Below are 17,596 nucleotides of genomic sequence, written 5' to 3'. Positions count from 1 at the left end.
CGGGACTGAACACCAGTCCCTGGCACTGTGAGGCGACAGTACTAACCACAGAGCCACCATGCTGCTCGCCAATTTGATGAGGTTGTTATTAGTTGTCACATTGTTATATTGGAAAACGATACAATTTCATTAATTGTGTTGAGACTTGTACAGCTATAAATGTTTCATTAAACTTTTTTAAAATTTATCATTATTGTGCTATCCTAGTTAACCATTAGCCTCCTGTTTATATTCTTAACATTTTCTCCATGTAAAATCAAAACCCTTTAGCAATGTAAGTGTATCCAATTTAGGGAAATAGGTTATTGCATTACACATCACCATGACTTATTCTATACCATAATGCGAGAATTACCTTGTTTATAACATCTTCAAATGCTGACAGGATAAAAGCGCCACCTAGCGTTACACTCAGCCAGATCAAGTAGAGTGTCTCAGATACAGTCCCTGAATTTGCACTGAGCTCCCTGATCCTTTTGGTGGAAGGACATCTTGCTCTTCATGCCTCTGGATCATTTGACATGAAAAAGTAAACCGTCTGGGTTCCAAGTTCTGATTACATTACATTCAGGTTACCTCTACTGAGAATAGGGTCAGGAAAGGATTTGGTCAGTATTTGTGGTATAATGAAACACAGAAATTGCTGGAAAAACTCAACAGGTCTAGCAGCATCTGTGGAGAGTAAGTAGAGTCAACATTTCAGGTCCAGTAACCCTTCTGCAGAACTGATTGTAGCAAGGAAAAGGATGGTATATATGTTGAAGATGGGTTGGGGGTGGGAGTTCCATTGTCAGATCACACTGCTCTATTTGTGTTCTAAATTTCACATTCTCATCTGCCCCTCCGCAATAGGAGAAAGTGGGGACTGCAGATGCTGGAGACCAGAGTTGAGAGTGAACTGCTGGAAAAGCACAGCAGGTCATGCAGCATCTGAGGAGCAGGAGAATCGATGTTTCGGGTATAAGCCCTTCAATGGGAATCCTTTTCTGATGAAGGGCTTATGTCTGAAAGGTTGATTCTGCTCCTTGGTTGCTGCCCGACCTGCTGTGCGTTTCCAGCACTACACCCTCCGCGATAGCACTTGTTTTTCATGCCTAATCAATCCACCTCTGTCTTAAAAATATTTAATAACCCCCGTCACCACTGTCTTCTGAAGCAATAATTTCCAAAATTGCACAATGCTCTTGAGAGAAAAAATTCTTCTGTCTGCCCTGAAGGGGCTGCCCCTAATTTTGAAACAGTGTTACATACTTAAAGATTGACCCTTCAGAGGAAACATCCTATCCACGTCAAACTTATCAAGACCATTCAGGATCTAGTAAACCTCAATCAGTTCACCTTTCACTCTTCTCAAATCCAGGGGAAACAAACCTGGCCTGTACAACTTGTTCTCCTGAGACAACTCACTCATTCAACATATCAATCCAGTAAACCACCTCTGAACTATCTCTGATGTCATTGCTAGCTTGAGGGACAACAACTTGCATTTCTACTTTTAGCATAGTGCACCAAGCAAAGGGGAGGGGAAAAAAGCAAAACCTATCCAGGTAGAAGTTAAAAGATTTGATAGCATCATAGCACTCCATGGCTGAACAATAGGTACTCAGCATCACGGAGGCAAGGCAAGATGGAGTGAGGGATGTTGACCTCACTCTGGCTGCTGCCCTTGTGGAGACAGGATCAGGCCAGATGATCCAAAGGGCAAAGAAGCCACACAAAGGATTGTCCGAACCTTCTCTTGGGACACTCCGGATATGCCCCCCCCCCGCCGCACTGTCCCCTTGTTTGTGAAAATGAGCCTACTTAGGAAAGCTGAGTTGAGTCAAAGGGTCTGTTTCCATGCTGTATGACTTATTCTTAATATCTATCCACTTTATTTCCAGTTCCTGATTTCCTGAAATAAGAGTCTTTCTTAATATAGTCCTTATGTCATCCTTTGCCATGAGGGTAACTTCTTCTCCTTCCCCATTTTGTCTTTTTAAAATGTTAAGAACCCAAGAATATTTACTTTCAAACTTGATCACGCTGTAACCATTGGCAGAATTTTCCCCTCACTTGAAAACTTGGGTAATGGCATGAAAGTTAAGAAAGCACAGTGAGCATTTGAACATTTGGAATCTCCATGTCAAGAAAAAAATTCACAACTTTCCCCTTAAGGTTTAAACAGCCAGTTCAGAATCTAGCTATTAAGTGGCAGCTATCTTGTTTCCACGCATTTGCATCTTATTACTAGCCAACTCACAACATTTCTATGCAACTTCTAATTCTCCTTTCATAAGAAACTGGATAGTGCCAATTCCTGACTTGGAAGTCAGAGCAGTTACCTGGCAGGAGCGACCCATCACTTGGTTCTTCAGATTTTCATCCAGCCCCAGCATCATGATGATTTCCCTTTATGTGTGGACATCGCTCCCTTCCAACTTTCATCTATGCGGATCCATCAGCCCTACCATGCCAATGCTACAGTCATAAAAGCACACAAATCCCTCTACTTCCTCAGATGTTATAGAGGTTTACAAAATTATGAGGGGTATAGATAGGATAAATAGGCAAAGTCTTTTCCCTGGGGTCGGGGAGTCCAAAACTAGAGGGCATAGGTTTAGGTTGAGAGGAGAAAGATATAAAAGAGACCTAAGGGGCAACTTTTTCACGCAGAGGGTGGTGCGTGTATGGAATGAGCTGCCAGAGGAAGTGGTGGAGGCTGGTACAATTGCAACATTTAAAAGGCATTTGGATGGGTATATGAATAGGAAGGGTTTGGAGGGATATGGGCCGGGTGCTGGCAGGTGGGACTAGATTGGGTTGGGGTATCTGGACGACGTGGACAGATTAGACCGAAGGCCCTGTTTCCATGCTGTACATCTCTATGACTCTAAGTCTAAGGAAATTCGGCATGTCCACAATAACTTCTACCAATTTTTATAGATGCACCATAGAAAGCGTTCTATCTGGATGCATCATAGTTTTGGTATGACAACCGTTATGTCAAAGACAACAAGAAATTACAAGGAGTTGTGAACGTAGCTTAGTACACCACGCAAACCTGCCTTCCTTCCATTGACTCAGCCTACACTTCCTGCTGTCATAATCAAAGAACTCTCCCAACTCCGGTTATACTCTCTTCCAACTACTTCTATCAGACGGAAGATGCACAAGTTTGAAAACATATATCAACAGATTCAAGAGTAGCTTCTTCCCCACTGTTATCAGACTTATAAACGAACCTCTCATGAGAGTTGAGCTTTCTCTGCTCCTTCTCTGTAGTTGTAACACTATATTCTGCATTCGGTTCAATTTCCATGATGTACTTATGTAAGGTATGATTTGGCTGGACAGCATGCAAACCAATTCTTTTCACTGTACCTCTGTACATGTGACAGTAGTAAATCAAGTCACAGTATCATGGTTGCTTTTGGGCCAACTTGTACTGTATTTTAGCTCCTCAGGACTTCAAGTACATTTACCTACTGTGCCCCATTGACATCTCTAACATCCGACGTCTGACTTAACAAAAAAAAGAACTGCAGATGTAAATCAGAAACAAAAACCAAAGTTGCTGGAAAAGCTCAACTTGGCTGGCATTGTCTGTGAAAAGAAATCAAAATTAACATTTGGGTCCAGTAACCTTTCCTCAATACTGGACCCGAAACATTAACTTTGATTTCTCTTCACAGGTGCTGCCAGACATGCTGAGCTTTTCCAGCAATTTGTTTTTGGATCCGATCTCTGACCTATGTTATCATGCACCATTTCCAGAACAACTTTCACTGCTGGATAATCTGGACTGGACTGGCATCTCTTGCATCGGCACCCTCTTAAATGGCCATTAAGTATCCTAATAAGCACTGTCAGTACAGGGCTGCACTGCATGGTTCCTGACATTTGCCTCAGACATGGCAGACAGGAGGAAATTGGCACTCTGCTTAGCAGGCAGAGTCCTGGAAGCCCTGCTGGATAGGATGGCGATGATGTGGGTCTTGTTTACTCTTGCAGGACCAGTAATGGAGGCCACAGCCAGATCATATCAGCCTGTTCCAAGGTTGCCAGCTGGGTTAAAACATTCTTAGCCATGTGGAGGAATGCCCAACATTGTAAGGTTAACGTCCGATATGCTTTGGCAGGGAAATTCCAACAAATGTCCGATAACTCCCATACACACTCTGTGCTGCCGTGCCCATCACCCACCAAGACTCATGCTCCACCACTCATAATTGCCTGCAACTTCTTCCCCACTCATTCTCAGTGAACCCAACTCCTGACACCTGCATGCCGTCTGCGCTGCCTATTAACTCAGGACATCTTTGCATTTACACAATAGTAATAGCTGTGCCACCTGTTTTCATCTCCCGTAACATGCGGCTCTCTTATTCCAGGAAGAAAATTACCCATGGAAGGGCAAAAACACAAGTTGCGTGCTGTCATTCAGCTCCTCACCTCGTGATGTAAGCATCCTGACTCTGAGCAACCCGAGCAGGACCCAGACTGTAAAGGAAACTACCATTAACTTACCATGCCAGGAACCCCTGAGCAAAGGATATTCCCCTTGGCTTGACTGAGGCCTGCTAACAACTATAAGCTTACGAGGCAAGGAAGCAAAAATTAGTCACCAGCTTGAGGATTGATCAGGTGTTAAAATCAGCAATGAGTGACCAAAAAGTGGATGAAAAAGGTCAAATGAGAATGAGACCAAAATAGCCAGAATTTTAAAACATTTTAAGACCTTTACGTATACTAATAAAGGGCAGCAATTAAAATAAATTTGGTCTCTTAGACACAGAATCCTAGCTCTTACTTTCTTGGGACTGAGGAAATGGCAGAGATATTGAAGAAATATTTTTGTCTGTGTTCACAGCAAAAGAAAAACACAGAAATAGAGGGTAGCCAATGGGATAATAAAAGTGAGGAATAAATCCTTATGATTAGCTGGTCTACATTCTAAGGTTCTAACAGTTGTAGGTCTGTAAATAGTGATGGATTGGTTGTGATTTTTCAAAACTCCCAAGATTTTAGAACAGTTTCAGCACATTCAGCAAATGTAACACTGCTATTCAAGAAAGGAGGGAGTAAGAAAGTAGGAGACTACAGGGCAGTTAATTTGAATTTGCAAGAAGTTGTCTCTGTGTTGGAGACTGGTACATTCCAAAGGTCCAGGACAATGTGCTAGTGGACGCATTAAAGTTTCGAACAGCTGCTGTCTATAGTCTTCCAACCAGAGCACATGGAGAGGCTAGAAACTATACAGGCCCTCAGGCTGTAGGCCTGATAAAGAATGTACACTGTGAAAATCAAGGGATTTGAAATTGTAATGAAGCATTTCAGAGTAGAACTTGGTATGTCGTGTTTCACCCTCTGGCTGTATGCCTGCATTGAAAGCTATATTGTAAATATTGAAACTATAGGGAACAAAGGAACAGCCATAGGCTATTCAGCTCCTTGAACCTTTTCCACCATTCAATGAGGTCATGACTAATCTGTGGCCTAACTCCATATACTTGTTTTTAGCCCATATCTCCTTAACACCTTTTGCATAACAAACATTTATCTATCTCAGATTTAAAACTAACAACTAATCTAGCATCATTTGTCATTTGTGAAAGAGTTCCATATATTTTTCACCTCTTGTGTGTAGAAGTATTCCTAACATCACTCATGGATGGTCTGGCCCTAATTTTAAGACTACGCCCCTGAGTTCTAGAACTGTTAATCAGTGGAAATACGGTAGATAATGATAAACTATTTTTCCTGTTATCTTGAAGAGTTCAACCAGTTTATGGTTTAAAATTCTAAATTCTCGAGAAAACAGGTCTAATTTTTATAATCTCTCCTGTTAACAACCTTTAAAGTCCAAATATCATTCTTGTGAACCTACGTTATACTCCCTCCAAGGCCAATATGTCCAGGTATGGTGTTCAGATCTGCGCACAGTACTCCAAGTGGGGTCTAACCTGGGTTTTGTATTGTTGCAGGATAACCTCTGTATCCTTATACTTTACTCCTCTAGATATCAAGGCCAAAATTCCATTAGACAACTTCATTATTTTCTGTAACGGTTTAAAGATCTATCTACCTTAACCCCTTAGTCTCTTTAGGCATCCTTTGTATTTACCTTCATACCATCTAGAAAGTACTCTTACCTATCCTTCTTGGTCCAGAATGGATAACCTCACAATTGCTTACATTTTAACTGCATTTGCCACGATTTTTCCCATTCACTTAGTCTTTCAATATCCCATTTTAATTTTATGCTATCATCCAGTTTACAATGCTACCTGACTTTGTGTCATCAACAAATTTGGACATATGACTTTTTATGCTATTATCCAAGTCGTTAATAAATAACATGAACAATTGAGGCCCTAACACACATTCTTGTGGGACACCACTGATCATATTCTGCCAACTTGAATGTCTAGCCATTATTCCCAGTTTCTGTCACCTGCCACTCAAACTGTTTCTCAGCCACGTCAGTAATTTGCCCTCCATTCCATGGGCTTGAAAGTTAGTTAATAGCCTCTATTGTAGGACGTTATTAAATGTCTTCTGGATAAACAACATTCAAAGACATTTCCTAGTACACTACTTTAATCACCTCCTCAAAACATTCAATGAATTTTGTTAAGCATGATTTACCTGTCATGAATCACAACAGTACCAAGGTACATGAGTGAAATGTGTAGTGAAAATCTAAATTTTTTTGTCATTTTCTGTCATTTTTCAAGTCGGAAGGTTTAATACTATTTTAGATATACACTTGCGATGCCAAGGCATACCAGACTATAGGTTGTTTTTGGCAGGCACATGTTCAATAGGCTAAAGGACCTTTTTCTGTGTTGTAGACCTTTTTGACCCTATGATGTACTTTCACAAAAACATGAATAAAGAATATTTTTGAAAAAAACGTTATAGGAAAATTGCTGGAATCCATTATGAAGGAAACCTCAATCATACACTTTAAAAGTCATAGTTCAATCAGACAAAGCTAACATGTTTTTATGAAGTTAAAAATCACACAACACCAGATTATAGTCCAACAGGTTTAATTGGAAGCGCACTAGCTTTCGGAGCGATGCTCCTTCATCAGGTGATCACCTGATGAAGGAGCGTCGCTCCGAAAGCTAGTGTGCTTCCAATTAAACCTGTTGGACTATAACCTGGTATTGTGTGATTTTTAACTTTGAACACCCCAGTCCAACACTGGCATCTCCAAATCATGTTTTTATGAAAAAGAAATGATGTTTGGAAAATTTATTTTGAGGAAATTACGAGTAATATAGGTAAAGAGGAGTCAATACATGCAATATATTACAATTTCCAAAACTCAAAATGAGCAGGCATGGAGCTGAGTTCATATATTAGCGTGAATAAATGATTGGTTAATGGAGAGAAAGTAGAGAATTGGATAAGGATATTTCAAGCTGGCACGCTGTAAACTAGTGCTGTGGTGGGACATCAGCTTCTTACAGTCTACATTAATGACTTGGATGAAGAGACAGAATAATATATTTAAGTCTATTGACAGTATAAAGCTAGGTGGAAACATGAGTTGTGAGGAGGTCATAGAGGCTGCAAAGATTAAATGTACAGGCAACAAGCTGCAGATGGAGTATAATGTAGAGATGTATGAGATATCCACTTTAGGAATAAAAGTTCAGTAAATATTTTGTAAAATACATGTAACTTCACATTTTGATTTTGAAACACGAGTATAAGACCCTAAGAAATAGGAAAAGGAGTGGGCCTTTCAGCACATCAGATCTGCTCTGCCATTCAATAGGATCAGAGCTGATCTGACATTTCCAAGCCCATGTTTTTACTCTTTCCCCATAATCTTTGATTCCCCTACTGATCAAGAATCTATCTCAGCCTTAAATATACTCAAAAACTCTGCCCCTCCAGCCCTCTGTGGCTAGGAGTTCGGAAGATTCTCACCCCTCTGAGAAGAGATTTCTTTTCATCTCAGCCTTAAATTAGCAGCCTTTTATTCTGAAACTATGCCCTCTGGTCCTAGACTTTGCCATCCTTTCCACATTTACTTGTCAAGCCCCTTAAGAATTCTATGTTTCAATGAGATCAACTCTTACTCTTCTAAACTCCAGTGAGTAGACTTAGCTTTTGCTCATATGACTATCCCTCCATACCAGAGATCATCCGAATGAACCAACAATGAGATGTTACCTTCCTCTAAATAAGGGGACCAAAACCCTGTGCAGTACTTCCAGATGTAGTCTCACCAGCATCTTGTACAGTTCCAGTAAGACATCCCTACTCTTATACTTCAACCATGAAATAAGGGCTAACATTCCACTAACTTTCTAATTACCTATCGTGCCTGTGTAACCTATGGAATTCTTTACTGCAGATGGTTATGGAGGCTTGGTCATTAAGGCTGGGATAGACAAATTTGTACGCAGTAAGGGAATCAAGGTCTATGGGGAAAAAGGCAAGAGTTGAGAGTATCAGACTGGCCATGACCTCATTGTTGGACTGATTGGTCTACTTCTACACCTATATCTTTTGGCCTGAACCTTTAATGCATTTGCATTGGGTTTCTGTTTTTAAGGATAATTTTTCAGTGGAGATGGTAAAGTAGTCACCAGATTGATTTCTGCGATGAGTGGAAAAACTGAGTAAATTGAGTCATTTTTCTGGACTTCAGCAAAAATGAGAGGTGATGACGCAAGATGTTTTTAGGGGATTGACAGTGTAGATACTGGAATGTTGTTTCAGCTGGCTGGAAATCTGGGATTCAGAACTCAAACAAAATTGTGAATCTTCTGAACTCTGTACAGAGATGGGGTGGTCAGATTTTTGGCCACTGGGGGAATCCAGAGATATGGCAAGCAGGCAGGAAGGTAAACAGTAGTGGGCGGCACGGTAGTGGGCAGCACAGTGGTTAGCACTGCTGCCTCACAGCGCCAGAGACCCGGGTTCAATTCCCGCCTCAGGCGACTGACTGTGTGGAGTTTGCACGTACTCCCCGTGTCTGCGTGGGTTTCCTCTGGGTGCTCCGGTTTCCTCCCACAGTCCAAAGATGTGCAGGTTAGGTGAATTGGCCATGCTAAATTGCCCGTAGTGTTAGGTAAGGGGTAAATGTAGGGGTATGGGTGGGTTGTGCTTTGGCGGGTCGGTGTGGACTTGTTGGGCCGAAGGGCCTGTTTCCACACTGTAATGTAATCTAATCTAAACTTGAGGCAGTAGATCACCCATCATTGTATTGTGCCCGAGAGAGTGGTAATTTGCAGAATAGATGGACTGGGCGACATGGTGGCTCAGTGGCTAGCACTGCTGCCTCACAGCACTAGGGTCACAGGTTCGATTCCAGCCTCGGGCGACTGTCTGTGTGGAGTTTGCACATCCTCCCCCCTGTCTGTGAGAGTTTCCTCCCACAGTCCAAAGGTGTGCAGGTCAGGTGAACTGGCCATGTTAAATTGCCCATAGTGTTAGGTGCGTTAGTCAGGGCGAAACATAGGTTAGGGGACTGGGTCTGGGTGGGGGTGGGTTGCTCTTTGGAGGGTCAGTGCTGGCTGGTTGGGCCGAAGGGCCTGTTTCCATGCGATGAATCATTTCATTTGTAATCAGTTGCACATTTCGATCCCCCCCCCCCCCCCGGTTCTTCCACGTCCTGGCTGTGGATTACACACTGAGGTGTTTGCTGTCTCCTTCAGTCGGACGGCACGGTTTATTCCATCAGGTTAATTCCCGGCGTGATGCCCCTCACACCCTTCCCTCCGCCGCTCCGTGCCCGGGGATCTTCACATTACACCCGGTCCGGTGTGTTTTTACTCTCTCTGTCGCGGTTCGGCTCGGTTCGGTTCGGTCAGGGTTTGTTTGTCTCTGTGCCGGGTGTAGCCGCTCCCCGGGTTGGGGGCAGTGGGAGGCCGCGGGCAGGGCCAGGGCCCGGGCCCAGGCCGGGCCGGGCCGCCATCTTCCCGCTCCCAGATTCCGGCCGGACGGGATTGACCGGCGCACACAGGAAGATGGTGGCCCTCAGGGAAGTAGGAAGCAGCGGCCAAGGGACGAGGGCAGCATCGACCAGGTTTCTAACTTTACAATTCCTCCTCTTCTCTCTCTCTCTCTCTTCCCCACCACCGCCTCACTCTTACCAGCTTTATCCTCCACTCCCCGGCCCTTCCAGGGGCTAAAACTTGCCTCAGCAACGACAATAAATCTCTCCACAGTTTAACCCACGGCGTGTTATGTCTCACGGGTTGAGGTTGAAGCCCAGCAGGATGCCCCTTTAGACAAACAAATGTGAATGAGAGGGTGACGGAGGGAAGAGCTCTCTCCTGGAGAGACACGGCGCTGCTGCCGTACCCATGGCTCCCGGCTCCCCGTTATCCTGAACCTGCCTGGCCCCACTCCATCCTTCACTCTCCCCCGCCCCCGGACCCCGGCCCCCGGCCCCCGGCCCCCGGGCCCCGGGACGGGAGCTACCCTCCACAAACTGGAACGTGGGAAGCTTTGGCGGAAGACGTAGCTTTTTTTTTTGTTTTCTTCATTTGCCTGCTTTGTGTTTGAAGGTTCCCAGAGATCGGCCGCTTCTTTCAAGAATCAAAGTGCTCAGTTGACCGACCAGCGCACTGAGTTGCGGCTGGTAAGGGATATATTCAGACTGTCAATATTTATATCCTCTGTTTGTGCCCTTGTGTATCGGGGTTTACACAATATAACGGTTCTGAGGGATTGAGTTACAGACCATCATTGGAATGTTAATGCGTCTTACAATATGTAAACAGTGTGTCAAAGTGAACATAAAATCATCTTTTAGCTCAGTAACATAAAGTAATTACTTTTTGGGTGAATTTAACTTTAAGTTCTTTTAGTTACTTTATAACTACTCTCCTCTACTTCCTACTTCAACTGAACTGAATATTACCTGGAAAATAGGTCACACTGCAGGTGATCTGAAGCATGAATTGCAGTATTTTTATTTGTCAGAGATAGGTCATTTTATACATGAACAATTTACATTAATGGAATGCCTCAGCATCTTGACTATCTTTCTCCTCCACAAATAAGACTAGAGTAGCAAGTAAATAATCCTCCCACCCAGTTGTAGAGCTCCCATGATCTACAGTGCCACTGTTATTTTTCTGGCTTCAGGGTAGTAGCTGGAAATAGCTCATGAACTAGACTAATAGTGACTCCAAGCAGCATATCAGAACTGAAATGCTTGTCTCCTCAATAAACGTACTCTCATTTTGATGAACTTTAATGGAGACAAAATATATAAAATGACACATGCTGATGTTTCTCAGTATTTTATACAGATTTTGTGTTAATGCCTAACTGATTGAAAGTGTGCCAACATGTCATCAAGGATCTGATGTTTGCAGATCAAAAGAATGTTTGTTTTCAAATAGCATTGAATCTCCACAAGGTTAGTTTATACAATTTCTGCAGACAGTGCTAATGTGTGGCTGCTCTTTCTTTCAAATTTCTGATTCTAATTAGTTAAAGTAATTGTAGATAAGGAAATAAATGCATTTTGTTTGCCTAAAGTTTAAAGTATAATTTCAGAGGTTTCTGTAATCTATAAACAAAGTTTGTTTTTTAAATGTCACGTGGACACCATTTCAGAATGCATCATTACTGCAAGCTGAAGTGCTAAATTCTTTCAGGATACATTCATATTTTGAGAGTCATATATTTCTTCATAGAAGAAGTAAACAATAATCTGTGAAAAGTTGTATGTTCTTTCCACCATAATAATTTGATCAAATTTTCGTAAGGCTTACTGTTTGTGTTTGCCTTTGCAAATAAGTAAAATTATGTGGTCCAATAAATTAAAAAAAGACTTGCAATTGCAAAGGAGCTTGCAAAGCCTCGGGATTGTATAGATTGTGAAGTACCTTTGAACCATAGTTACCAGTGCACTGTAAGAAACAGGGCAGCTAATTATGTAATGCCAAGATCTTGCATATACAAGGTGGTAATACACCAAATAATCTGTTTTAATGTTGTTGGTTGGGAGACCAATATTAACTGCCAAATTGGGAAGAACCTGTTTATTTTTTAAAATAATGACATGAAATCTTTGACATCCTTCAAGTTTAACATCTCATTTGAAAGACTTTGCCAGTGACCAGTGGATGTTTAAGAAGGAAATTGAAGGGAAAGTTAGAACAAGGAAGTCAATAAAGACAACTGTATCAATGAGGCAGAAAACTCAAAAAGGGATAATGCTGTAAGGTTGAGTGAAATAGGAGTTGATGGGAAGGGTGAAGGCAGTAACAAATTAATAATACTATATATAAATGCACAAAGCATTAGAAATAAGATGAATGAGCTTGAGGCTCTTTTGGAAATTGGCAGATACGATATTGGGGGGATAACTGAGAAATGGCTTCAAGTGGACAGGGCCTGGGAAATGAATATCCAAGGCTGCACGTGCTATCGTAAGGACAGACTGACGGGCAGAGGGGGTGGGGTGGCCATGTTGGTAAGGGATGATATTCAGTCCCTTGCGCGGGGGGACCTAGAATCAGGGGATGTAGAGTCAGTGTGGTTAGAGCTGAGAAATTCTAAGGGTAAAAGACCCTCTTGGGAGTTATCTACAGGCCCCCAAACAGTAGTCTGGATGTCGGAAGTAAGTTGAATCAGGAGCTGAAATTGGCCTGTCGCAAAGATGTTACTACAGTTGTTATGGGGGATTTCAACATGCAGGTAGACTGGGAGAATCAGGATGGTATTGGACCTCAAGAAAAAGACTTTGTGGAGTGCCTCGAGATGGATTCTTAGAGCAGCTGGTGCTGGAGCCTACCAGGGAGAAGGCAATTTTGGATCTGGTATTGTGCAACGAACCAGAATTGATCAGGGACCTCGAAGTGAAAGAGCCATTGGGAAGTAGTGACCATAATACAATAAGCTTCAATCTGCAATTTGAGAGGGAGAGGGTACAATCGGAAGTGACAATATTTCTGTTGAATAAAGGGAACTATGGAGCTATGAGGGAGGAGCTGGCCAAAGTTCAATGGTGCAATATGTTAGCAGGGATGACAGTGCAGGAACAATGGCAGATATTTCTGTGTATAATGCAGAAGATGCAGGATTAGTTCATTCCAAAAAGGAAGAAAGATCCTAGGAGGAGGCATAGGTGGCTGTGGCTGACGAGGGAAGTTAAGGAACATATAAAGTTAAAAGAGAAAAAGTATAACATAGCAAAGATAAGTGTGAAAATGGAGGACTGGGAAGCTTTTAAAGAACAACAGAGGATTACGAAGAAGGAAATACGCAGGGAAAAAATGAGGTACGAAGGTAAACTGGCCAAAAATATAAAGGAGGATAGGAAAAGCTTTTTTAGGTATGTGAAAGGCAAAAAAAATGGTTAAGACTAAAATTGGGCCCTTGAAGACAGAAACAGGGGAATATATTACAGGAAACAAAGAAATGGCAGAAGAATTGAATTGGTACTTCAGATCTGTGTTCACTGGGGAAGACATAAGCAATCTCCCTGAGGTAACAGTGGCTGAAGGACCTGAACTTAAGGGAATTTATATTTGCCAGGAATTGGTGTTGGAGAGATTGTTAGGTCTGAAGGGTGATAAGTCCCTGGGGCCTGTTGGTCTACATCCCAGGGTACTGAAGGAGGTGGCTCGAGAAATCGTGGATGCGTTGGTGATTATTTTCCAGAGTTCGATAGATTCGGGATCAGTTCCCGCAGATTGGAGGTTGGCTAATGTTGTACCACTTTTTAAGAAAGGTGGGAGAGAGAAAGCAGGGAATTATAGACCAGTTAGTCTGACCTCAGTGGTGGGAATGATGCTGGAGTCAATTATAAAGGATGAAATTACAACACATCTGGATAGTAGTAACAGGGTAGGTCAGAGTCAGCATGGATTTATGAAGGGGAAATCATGCTTGACTAATCTTCTGGAATTTTTTGAGGATGTAACTCTGAAGATGGACGAGGGAGATCCAGTAGATGTAGTGTACCTGGACTTTCAGAAAGCTTTTGATAAAGTCCCACATAGGAGGTTAGTGAGCAAAATTAGGGCGCATGGTATTGGGGACAAAGTACTAACTTGGATTGAAAGTTGGTTGGCTGATAGGAAACAAAGAGTAGTGATAAACGGCTCCATTTCGGAATGGCAGGCGGTGACCAGTGAGGTCCCGCAGGGATCAGTGCTGGGACCCCAGCTTTTTACAATATATGTTAATGATATAGAAGATGATATTAGTAATAACATTAGCAAATTTGTTGATGATACTAAGCTGGGTGGCAGGGTGAAATGTGAGGAGGATGTTAGGAGATTACAGGGTGACCTGGACAGGTTAGGTGAGTGGTCAGATGCATGGCAGATGCAGTTTAATGTGGATAAATGTATGGTTATCCACTTTGGTGGCAAGAACAGGAAAGCAGATTACTACCTAAATGGAATCAATTTAGGTAAAGGGGCAGTACAAAGAGATCTGGGTGTTCTTGTACACCAGTCAATGAAGGCAAGCATGCAGGTACAACAGGTAGTGAAGAAGGCTAATAGCATGCTGGCCTTCATAACAAGAGGGATTGAGTATAGAAGCAAAGAGGTTCTTCTGCAGCTGTACAAGGCCCTGGTGAGACCACACCTGGAGTATTGTGTGCAGTTCTGGTCTCCACATTTGAGGAAGGACATTCTGGCTATTGAGGGAGTGCAGCGTAGGTTCACGAGGTCAATTCCTGGAATGGCGGGACTACCTTATACTGAAAGACTGGAGCAACTGGGCTTGTATACCCTTGAGTTTAGAAGACTGAGAGGGGATCTGATTGAGATATATAAGATTATTAAAGGATTGGACACTCTGGAGGCAGGAAACATGTTTCTGCTGATGGCTGAGTGCCGAACCAGAGGACACAGCTTAATAATACGGGGTACTGGATTAGTGGTGCTGGAAGAGCACAGCAGTTCAGGCAGCATCCAAAAGGATGCTGCCTGAACTGCTGTGCTCTTCCAGCACCACTAATCCAGAATCTGGTTTCCAGCATCTGCAGTCATTGTTTTTACCTCCTTAATAATCCGGGGTCGACCATTTAGGACAGAAATGAGGAGAAACTTCTTCACCCAGAGAGTGGTGGGTGTGTGGAATGCTCTGCCCCAGAGGGCAATGGAGGCCCAGTCTCTGCATTCATTTAAGAAAGAGTTGGATAGAACCCTCAAGGATAGTGGAATCAAGGGTTATGGAGACAAGGCAGGAACAGGATACTGATTAAGGATGATCAGCCATGATCATATTGAATGGTGGTGCAGGCTCCAAGGGCAGAATGGCCTACTCCTGCACCTATTGTCTATTGACCATTAAGTGTTTCTTCAAATCTGCACTGAAGTGCCACCATAGATTACCTGTTCAAGCCTCAGTTTTTAGATTAGAATTGTTAACTTTTGTACATTTCCAGAATCTCTCAAAACAGCTGATGTCATTTTCTTGATCTTCAGCTTTTTGACTATTCAGTTTTTACTGTAAACCTATTCACTGTAATTAAGGCAATCGTTGAGGTGGTGAATGAATAGGGTTTCTTAAGCTTATAGCTAAAGAACAATGCTGTGCAAGCAGTTAATTACTTTTAACTATAAAGCGTCTTGTACAAACGGAACAAATTTGTGTGACTTTGGCATTGCATATTCCTTACAATTTGTTTTTGTAATTTCCATTTTCAATCCACCTGTTGGTTTATGCTTCTTCATGTTTTAGTTAATTGATGTTCTGGGTTTACTAGATGTCTGGTCTGCTTTCCGTTTGAATTCGTTTCAATAGAAGCCTCTCCCTGCAATTGTAAGTTGGTTTTGACAACCACGTGAAATGTGTTATGTAATGTGAAATAATTCTGTGAAACATATATTTCATCTGGCTAAGCTTACTTTTATGGAGTTATTGCTGATTGGCAGGCTTGGGTGACTCCTGTTTTATAATATTGGAGAAGTCAAATATACAACAAGAACTTGGTTAGATATCCTGGCTAATTTGAGAATAGATTGGAACAATTTTTTTTAAGCTCTTCTGTACCTGTATCACATTACAGAACAGCCTTAGTTATCTGAACGTGAATTATCTGAATTTCGGATAATCTGAACAAGATCTCAAGCTCCCGTAAAAACATCCGAATGAAATACTTCCTCGCCTGTCTTGTTCGAATAATCGAGGTTGTTCTGTATTTGCATAATTGTTGAGAATGTGGAAAGCCAATGCTATGCCAGTATTTAAGAAGGTTTCAATTTTCTAGTTTATTTTCCTTCATAGCAGAAAGACTTTAGAAATTACCTAAGTTTCCAGCTGTTAGTTTTTCTTTCTATCAATACCCATTCAGTATGGTAAGGCGGCTGCTTGTTGCTACTCTTGATATGTCATATTTGCCTGTCTCATGCGTCCATTTGTTTGCTTCTCTGGAATTGCTCTGATATGTCATTCCACCACACCTGTATCAACGAGAGATCATAAATTTAAAATAATTAGTATAAAGGGCTTATGAGAAATTCTCAATGAGTTGGCAGGATCTGGAGTGCCCTAATGTAATGGATGCTGATATTATTAAACATTTTAAAAGCAAGTCAGATAGACACTGGAAAGATTAAGAACTTGAAGAGTGACAGGTAAAAGAAATGTTGGAACCAATCACAACTGCTCCTTTAAAGAGCCTGCATAGGCTGAATGGACTGAATGACATGCTTCTATGCTGTAAGCTCCTTTGGATTTTTATATACACCCTGTACCTATTAGTCTAATGTCTGTTGTGGTGAACTTAGTACAATTGATTAGTAAGGGCAGAGTGACTAAGCACTCGGATGTATGAATTGGATCTGAGGGAGCCAGCATGGATATGTAGATGATACATCATATGTAATGAACCAAATTGAATGTTTTTCAAGTAATAATTAACCGTTAGATAAAGGGCAGTTGATAGATATTACTTCTGCGGCTTTCTACAAAACAGTAGTAAGGTTCTAGGTGAGAGTTTGCTGAGTAAAGAAGGTAGAATATAGAATTGGAGGCAGCTAATTGGTATGTGTAAGCAAATGTTTAGTAATAGAAGACAAAGCAAGATTAATGTGTGAGTTTTCCAATTAATAGAGTGCAGTTGGTGGTGTTCTCTTGGAAATCTCTACTGAGGTGTTGACTCTGATCTACAGTTTCGGTAGATGAACGAATGTGAAGCCATAAATCCAAGTTTGCTGATGGCATTAAATTATTTGGTACAGTGTAGATAGGAGCATATAGTTGCAAAGCACCATTAAGTGGCTAAAATTGTGGCAGTTGCAGTCTAGTGCAGGAAAATATGTGATTATCCCCTTCTGATCCAAGGTAGAATCATAGAGATGTACAGCATGGACACAGACCCTTTGGTTCAACTCGTCCAAGCCGACCAGATATCCTAATTTGGCCCCATTTGCCATCATTTGGCCCACAGCCCTCTAAACCCTTCCTATTCATATACCCATTCAGATGCCTTTTAAGTGTTGTACTTGTACCAGCCTCCACCACTTCGTCTTGCAGCTCATTCCACACATGCACCACCTTCCGTGTGAAAAAGTTGCCCCTTAGATCCCTTTTATACTTTTCCCCTCTCACCCTCAAACTAAGCCCTCCATTTCTGGACTCCCCCACCCCAGGAAAATACCTTGTC

At 42.0% G+C, this 17,596-nt stretch overlaps 1 protein-coding gene across 9 annotated transcripts in view; it reads left to right on the top strand.

The window, feature by feature from the left end:
• Nucleotides 1-17,596, top strand: part of atxn1a (ataxin 1a) — a 375,415-nt gene that overhangs the window by 177,815 nt on the left and 180,004 nt on the right. Inside the window, exons 1-2 of one of the 9 annotated variants that reach the window (XM_043719066.2) lie at nucleotides 9,718-9,771; nucleotides 10,521-10,594. The exons of 6 other annotated variants lie outside the window; for them this stretch is intronic. The gene's annotated coding sequence lies outside the window, so the exon portion shown is untranslated. Of the gene's footprint in view, nucleotides 1-9,717; nucleotides 9,772-9,966; nucleotides 10,037-10,520; nucleotides 10,595-17,596 lie in introns of those variants that run through there. 2 more of the 9 variants (XM_043719067.2, XM_043719070.2) reach the window with 2 other exon arrangements.

Source organism: Chiloscyllium plagiosum, unplaced genomic scaffold (assembly GCF_037043375.1).
Source record: "Chiloscyllium plagiosum isolate Xiang-an unplaced genomic scaffold, Cpla_swu_hap1 HiC_scaffold_34, whole genome shotgun sequence".
In the NCBI taxonomy this organism is placed as follows: Eukaryota; Metazoa; Chordata; class Chondrichthyes; order Orectolobiformes; family Hemiscylliidae; genus Chiloscyllium; species Chiloscyllium plagiosum.
Note: the sequence above shows the minus strand (reverse complement) of the source record. Positions and strands in the feature narration are given on the sequence as shown.